The sequence below is a fragment of the Lolium rigidum genome, chromosome 6, assembly GCF_022539505.1.
Source record: "Lolium rigidum isolate FL_2022 chromosome 6, APGP_CSIRO_Lrig_0.1, whole genome shotgun sequence".
NCBI lineage: Eukaryota > Viridiplantae > Streptophyta > Magnoliopsida > Poales > Poaceae > Lolium > Lolium rigidum.
In genome coordinates this window covers 46,985,729-46,994,225 of record NC_061513.1, presented here as the reverse complement: position 1 = coordinate 46,994,225, position 8,497 = coordinate 46,985,729, and the positions used below count along the sequence as shown (strand labels likewise).

Genomic DNA, 8,497 nt, shown 5'->3' with positions numbered 1-8,497 from the left:
CCCGAGTGCTGCAAGCCAGGTACATGTATGCAGACAGTGGTTGTCTCCCCTTACAAATATGGTCCCAGTCTTTGCAGGCCTTGGACTGTTGTGCGGGCAGACAGAAAAGTACGTGAACAAAAACGTGCAGAGTATGGGTCAGGTGTGTCCACCAGCCCGAAGCCCAGTTGTTGTGACGCCCCCCTGTTGACTTCGCGGTTCGAGCCGCCTACCACCCGCGACGCTCATTTCTGCACAATCGTTGACGTTTAGACCTTGCCCGTCACTAATTTTTTGGGCCGAGCGGCCCAAAACGCCATATGTGACGCGAAAACGTCGTATCGTCATAGAAAAAGACAATCGCTGACGAATTTCTCAAACGTCAGTATCAAACCGTCATTGAAGACCCATATGTTACTAGTGCATTGAGTTGACGGTTGTAGAATTCGGTGGAGGTCAACCTGATGGGATCTTTTGGCTTCTGGTATCCATCAACAATGATCTCCCACATCTCCACACTACAGCTGCGAATATGAGACTCCATGGATGATTTCCAAAAGGAAAAGTGAGTTCCATCAAAATGGGGAACATTCCCACTATGGTTTATATGAGGCATGGGTGAAGTGTTTTTGGGATAGTCATGATTGACCTCATGGAAAGTTTCCGGAGGGACAGAAGCCCCACTAGAAGTCCCAGTCATTAGGTTTTTAAGCATGGCACTCATTTGTGCCATTTAGCTTTGGACTTCATCATCCTTCATCTTTTTCTCATCTTCATATGCTAAGAATCTGGATTTTATCTCCTTAACCGAAAGGTTAGAATCTTCATCCAAACCCTCGAATAGTTTATCCATCTCACTCTTAAGGCTATAAGGCCCTTAAAAAGAGTCCAGGCTCTGATACCAATTGAAAGTTCAGAGATGGTAAACCTAGAGGGGGGTGAATAGGTTTCTACAAGTTTTAATTCTTTCTTTGCAGTGTTGGGCTTTGCGGAATATAAAGGTGAGCCTAATGCAAACTAGGTGAGGCAGCCTAGATGATGATACATGTAACTCGAGCACGAAGGCTCTCACAGGCTGATATAGCACAAGTGAAGAGTTCGGTTAGAGATAACCGATAGCACGCGGAGACGAAGGTTTATTCCTATGTTCCCTTCCTTTGCAAGAAGGTACGTCACGTTTGGACAGGTGTAGGTCCCACGAAGGATTCCTGAACGCCACGAAGGCTCACCTTCTTCTCCGAGCCTATCCCACGAAGGAATATCTCTTTCACTTGTGGTAGACTTTGAGGCAGCCTCCAAACCTTCACAATCTTGTCAAGAGCAAATCCACAAGAAACCCTAGAGAGCAAGTATCTTGATGAATACAAGGGGGAACAAGAATTGGCTCGGTGGAACTACAGATCAAGACCTCCTCTAGCTTTTCCCCAGAGGGATTCGAGTTTGGGTGGAGGAGGGAGATCCGTGGCTTTTGGTGTTTCTATCAATGGAGTATGAGAGAGAGTGCTTAAGAACAGTTTCTAGTATGGTGCCCGACCGTTCTGAGCTAGGAGAAGGGTTATATATAGGTCCACTTGAAATCCAGCCGTTGGGACTTGTCCAACTCAGCATTTTGTCGAAGGGGCCGGTCTGCCGGGCCTACCACCGGGCTGGCCGGTTCCACACCCGGTGCCGTCGGGCCACAGGCCGGATCGGCCGGCAGCCGCCGGACCAGGCGCCGGGTCAGTGCCGGTTCGGTAGTCATCGGCATATGGGCCGGCCTCTGCCGGGCCGGCCAGTGCAGGAGCCGGTGGCGCCGGGCAGGGCGCCGGGCCAGCCGACAGGCACCGGGCGAGGGACTGGGCGGGTGATGGGGCCAGGCACCCTGGAATGTGCCTAGTGTGCACCGGTGCCAAGGCAGGTCTACGTCGGACCAGCCGGTGTGGCACCCAGTGCCGCCGGACCATACACCGGCCCGAGGTTCCCCTTTTTTCTTCGATTCGAAGTGGGGGGTCTCCCTTCACCTTCTTGTTCCATTGATACACCATTATGCCTGTTAGACTAATACCTAAGAATAATCTTATAGGCATGTATTAGTCTGATTACTCTAGCTACGGTGTCCTTGTTACCAAAATAATGGATAAGGGTAAAATACCCTTACAATTACATGATAGGGTTCCAACCCAAAGAATGATGGAAATATCATCAGACTTGATGGATATAATTCTCCATTGGCTAAGGTTTGATGTAGATGGATTTGGGATAGAGAAAAGTAGGATAAGCAAGGGATTATATTGATGTCCTTGTTATGAGTTCAAGATTAGGGTTGAAGATATACCATGAGGATCATGTTAAAAGCAAGGATTTAGTTAAAGACATGGAAAAGACAAGTTAAGAATATTTTCTCCATGTTCTTGTTCTTTGACTTGTAGTGGAATGAATATCCATGTGTGGTAGCAAGGAAAACCATATTGTGATCTTTTAGAAGATCCATTAATTATTCCTTGTTTGATGTGTTGTTGTGTTGGTTTTAGTTCCATATGATCTAACCTCTTAGATCAAATCACCTCTACCCAAAATAAGGTTTTAACAAAGGTCACATTAAGTCTATAGCGCTTGACTTTATGATCTAGTTCAGTTCCATCAACTCAAGTGAAATTCAGCCTTTGTGACAAGCTTTATTTGAAAGCGCGAAAATTTACTGGATTTTCTATGCATGAATGCAATGCACACATCTGTTTTATCTCTTTATGTAACCCTAAATCCTGGGATGTTACAGAATCACACCTTCAATTTTTTCATAAAACTTTACATATTCAATTATGACGACGAGCATATCAGACACTATATTAAATAGCATGTTGATAATGGGACACCTTGTCATAGCCTGTTCTTTGTCTCGAAGTAATTTCCAATGTCGTTATTGAATTTAATTGCTACACTACATCGTGACACAAAGCTATGGATTAAAGCACAGGACTCATCAGAAAAACCTTTTATATTGAGCGTGTGCTAGAGGAAGGACCACTTAACTTTCTCATAGGCCTTCTCATATGCCTTCAACTTTTTTTATGTAGTTCGTGAATAGTTTCATGAAGGATAACCACCTCATCTATGATGTTACGGCCTTGCATAAAAGCAGTTTGAGATGAAGGAACCACATGGTCCGCCACTATGTTCAGCTTTATCGTAGCAACTTTGGTCAAAATTTTAGAACTAACATTAGTGGAAGACCAAAGTTGCTTGGTTTTTCAATGTCCTGTTGCTTAATATTAGTTTTATTGTCATGTTCTTTAACTTGGGTGAAACACATGGGCCTATATTGCTGCATCCTTTTTTGCTTCACTCAGACAAAAAAACAGCATCACTAGCGGTTACCATTTTTCATTGTCTCATGCGTATATAAGTAAAATGGGTTCGATCAACTGATGCAATAGCTGGGAATATCCTTCCAGTAGTACTTGCGCAAGTAGCTACCTAGCTGACCGTATATGACTACATGTAAAGCGTAGAAAGAGAATGATAGGAGAAATGCTAGCATGATACTACTACTCGTGCATGGAAGCTTTAAGTGGCGGTCGATCAGTTCAGTATATTGCTTCAAAAGTGCACTGCTATCCTCTAGCATCTCCTGCAGGGAGCCGCAGCAAGCTAAAATATATTCTGATTCCTGTCAAAATAAAATGTATTCTTTCTTGCCTACGTACCTGAGGAGAGAGAGAGAGACGTATGGTAATATGGTGTGGTGGTAGATCGACCAAGCATATATGTCTGCATGAGAGAATACGGTCCCCAGACATGTTGATCAAATTATTGTTGTTTACCATTGCTAGCTCCGTATGCATCTGTCCTGGTTTTTAGACAGTAGGAAAAAACAAATTAAACTCTCCATGCCTCTGCATCGAGAGATGCACACGGCCAAATCTATGGTCGATCTTGAAACAGCGAGATGGAACAAATATATGTATCGAGCTTTTTTTTGCTCACAAGATAATGTAGGGAATTGGTGCATGTCACAGCTTGGTTGGCTTGGAGAGTGATTGTGATATATATACTTTGCATTAATGCCTTGCATATTGATTTTGATGTTTTGTAAAACTAGTATTCTCTTCTTGCCAATACCACGCACTGTGTATTGTCGGCATACACATACGACAAAACAACTCAAGTTTTGTCTCATTGCTTGAAGCATTCTTGATCTTTATCATTGTTGAAATTATGAAATAGTATATATATATTCCTGCAGGAATTGTTGTATATTCAGATTATGATATCTTCTTAGGTGTGGATTTCCGCTAGTAGCAGCACGGTAGAATTGAGTGAGCTAGCGAGTTGCATTTTCACCATCATACTAGTTAACTAGTTTTTTTTTTAAAAGCATCGGCTATAACTAGTTGACCGAGAAATGACAGTTATAACAATCTCTAAGTAGACTGAGGCACTATGACTTCTTTCAATAGGACACTTCATTTACTTTACCAATGTAACAACATAATAACATGGTGGTAGTAGCAGCAGTACCTTGGAACAAGTGTACATGCATTAGGAACACACTGCAATCTCTAGCGTCTACAGTTAGATGAAAAGTCAGAACCTGGAACCCTTTTTTAACCTGAATCCATAGTGCTGAACTGCTAATCATCTACTATGGCAGCTCACCTGACCTAATGCAGAAGCCATAGCCAATTTCCCCCCTTTCTATCAATTTTCCTTCTTACAAAAGTGACGAGCTAGCTAGCGATGTCCACATGTTCCCACTCTCCAGCTGATCAGATGTTCCAAATTCCATCTCAAAGTCATGTCGATCAGCTGCTGTTTCATGGGTAGAGGTCACTTGGCTCTCTTTTCTGACAGCAAATGGAATGAGTTCTGCATTGCATTAGGAAACTTGGCTATAGGCGTCACCTCCCTTTCAGGTGGCAGAAAGGATCACTGCGTCAGGCGGGATTGTGCCGATCTAGAGGCTTGAAGTGAAGCTCATGCCATGTGTCGGCAATCCAACCATCATTCGTCATGAACAGAACAGAGGATCATGGCTCTCCTCTACTCTCATTTGTTTTACTTTTCTGAGCATGATGGCACAAAGGGAATTGTTCATTCGATAATTTGCTTTCATATACTTGCAACTTGCTGAAATTTTGGTTTATGGGCATTTTCAGACTTCAGCATTTGTTCTGAGCAATATCCTTGATAGGCATTTTCATTTGATTCGAACTGAGCCAGGTTGACCCATACTTGAGGTGAAGAAATTACCGAAATGCTTAACGAGTGGCAAATAGGGAGGCAGCCTAATTGAGCTCAAATGCTGCAAACAGCAAGACCGAGAGATCAGAAGCTGTTTTAGGTAGATCACTACTCAACTTGTGCAGTGCGTATGGCTAATAAACGAAGGGAACAAGCATCTGTTCGAGCACCTGAGCATACATCACTACATCTTTGTAGAGAATTTCGTATATTAATCCGTCTATACCAAGCATATTATGTGCGTGCCAACGATGGTATGCATTTTGGCCCCATATCAGATGTACCGATCGTCTGCAGCGTGATAGATAGCAAACCACTGATTTATGCAGATACCAAAACATCACTGGCTGAATAGTATGCTGCCTCAGATAGACAGACAGATACATTTTCGTTTGGAGACCATTATTTGAAAGACCAGTGACCTTCAGTTGGAACTCTACATTATTTGACACGGAAGATTTCGCCCAGAAAAAAAGGAAGAGTTCAGAATGACAAAGTTCTCGGTCACAAAACTTCAACAGATCTGAACAACACAAACAGCACACGGAAGGCACACTGCATGTTCAGTTCATGTCCAGTCCACACGGCCAGCAGAAGTTGTACATCGGAGAAGAAAACAAAACTAAAACACAGGCGGACATCTCCCTATCGCTATAAGGCACGACACTGACAGACTATGTAACGAGGCGAAACCTGAACCTCGTTATCACAACGAGTCTCCACATAGATGGACGGCAGACGGTACTCAGGAAACCTAGAATGCAAGCAGTCGATATGGCAGTTGGTGCTCACATCTGCACTTCCCTTCCATATACCCAGCTAAAGGGCATCTTACCGGCTTGCTTGGCTCTAGATTGGGCCCTCTCGTCCAACTTCCTGATCCTTCCAGCAAGGGTGCAGAGATAGTCCTGTGCCTTATGTCCCTCGCCAGAAAGACCAGTCAGTTCAGGAACCTTCCACCTGCCAACAAGGAACTCGAGAATGTCGGCGTAGTCCCTTGCAGTGTAAACACCAAGCCTTTGTGCCACCATGGAGAAGTGGTCAAACAGCTTCTCATCTTGCCCATCAAACATCAGGTGGGCAGGCATTGCGATCTTCTTCCTCATCATGTCAGCTAGAGCAAGCACGGTGCCATCTGGATCAATCTCGAACAGCTTCTCAACAATCTTGGTGTATGCAGTCTCATGCCGCTTCTCATCTGAGGCAATGATACCACAGATCTGTGCGAGCTTTAGGTCACCAAAGTCCTTGGCATGGCGAGCAGTATTTCCATGTGAGATGAAGGTCGCACGCTCTTGGAAGGAGGTGTAGATGAAGCCAAGATATGGATTGTTCTCTGTCCTAGGATCCTGAAACAAAACAGCAGACAGTAAATTTCACATACATCTCTATGCAGTAGCAAACATGAACAAAAACAGTTAAAAGTAATCAAAGGTAGATAATCAATTTGATGATGTCTCAACAAATTTTGTAAGTATATTTCCTGTTTACACATGCTCTAAGAAAAAGAGTTTCATGAAATCATCACATATTAACATGCCAACTAGGTAAAGATGGCCAAGGTAAAAAAAAAAAAATGAGCAGGCGAACAAACATGTCACAGTTCAAGAAGATAGGCAGTAAAATAGCTAATAAAATAATTGGTGAAAGCTGTTGCCAACTTACCATTCCAGACCCAATTAAATACTGAATTGTCTTCTCAATTTGTCTCATGTCCACCCTCCCAGTAAGGTAGAGATACTTGTTTAGGAGGTCACCATGCCTATTCTCCTCAGCAGTCCATGCTCTTGTCCAAACAGCCCAAGCGGTGGGGCTTGCACCTGTTTCATCTCGGACACCATCAAGGGTGTTAAGCATAGTCTGGTATGTAGGAAGAGCTTCCTCAGTAATCATGTCTCCAACCAAACAAACAAGATAGTCATCAGGGATTTCCTTGGCACGTTCTCTGAGTTCCTTTACTTCATCATGAAATCCATCAGATGCTGGATCAGGAGGAAATCCTGCGGTTGCCAACACTTCTCGACTGGCTTAAGATGTAGCAAGAGATTATCTCTAGCCCAACCATCAAGAGACTGGAATATTTCCATCTTCTGAGGTGGCATTGAATGTGTAACCTGGACATGCACCTCTCTTGGAGGAGCAAACGGCTTCTTACTCTCAACCCTGTAATATATACAAAAAACAATGTTCAGCAATACCCAGTACATCATGAGTAGGCATTTGAAGCGACAAATCTATGAGAAGACATAGGTAACCTTTTTATATTTTACTCAGCCTGCAAAGATAAATAAAATTTCTTCTACTGTAGAGATTTAAACCACTTATTTACCTATATTTTACAAAAGTATGCTATGCATGGTACATCAAAATAATGAAGAGGCATGCAATCAGTTCATACATGTCATGACAATGGAAATTGCATAGTATTATGATCCATATTCAACTACCCCAGCAAATTAACATTTTTACATTGAACATGAGCTCAACATGGTATGATACTTTGGACATATGACTGCAAGCAAAGGCTAACAACTAACATGTTGTAAATTTCTATAGGCTGGCAAAGATAATCGATCAGGTCGCTTTTTTTGCTGTCAGCTTTCAGAACTAAGTCAGTTTTACATAAGAAGCAGAGTACATTAAAATCAGATTGTGCACTAGGCTTCTAGCCACTAGTGCTGGCATCACTAAGGTTCTACTTCAGTTGAATCTGAACACATGCTACCAAACGATTACATGAGACTTGATCTCTCCACCAAAGATTACATGCCAAGATACAACAGGCTGGAGTGAATACATCTAGTATTGTTGGGCAATGATGATGCTAAGTTCAGATATAATGCATTAGAGATGATAGCATACTTCATAAATGCAGATACGCTGTTAGGTTAGCTTGCCCATGCTGCGTCCCATGCCAACCATGATGTGACTCCCATGACAAACATATTAATACAAATATTCCATCTGCATTACTATTAGCTACTAGTGTTTCCTTGATGCCTAAGTCTCAAGCTCTGCATATCACTGTCACTGAGCACGAATCTTGGATGGAGGAACAGTTAAGAGAATATAACGAGTTGAAAGGGGACAACTAGGAGCGACCTGTCACGTTTGCTACTCTAACCTCCTTGCCAGATCTAACTCAAAAATCTACAGGTCAGTGCGAACCAGGTCGTTTGTAACAGAACAAAGTAGAAACCCCGCTAGGATGAGAGCAGAAACTGGGATATCCATGTTTTCTGCCAGGTCTCATCATTTTGATTTTTTTTTCCAGTGTGAAAACATCAATGCAAGGAAT

General features: G+C 42.9%; 1 pseudogene; it reads right to left on the bottom strand.

Moving 5' to 3' along the window:
* Positions 1-5,688: 5,688 nt before the first annotated feature.
* LOC124661482 overlaps positions 5,689-8,497 on the bottom strand; it is a 4,481-nt pseudogene continuing 1,672 nt past the window's right edge.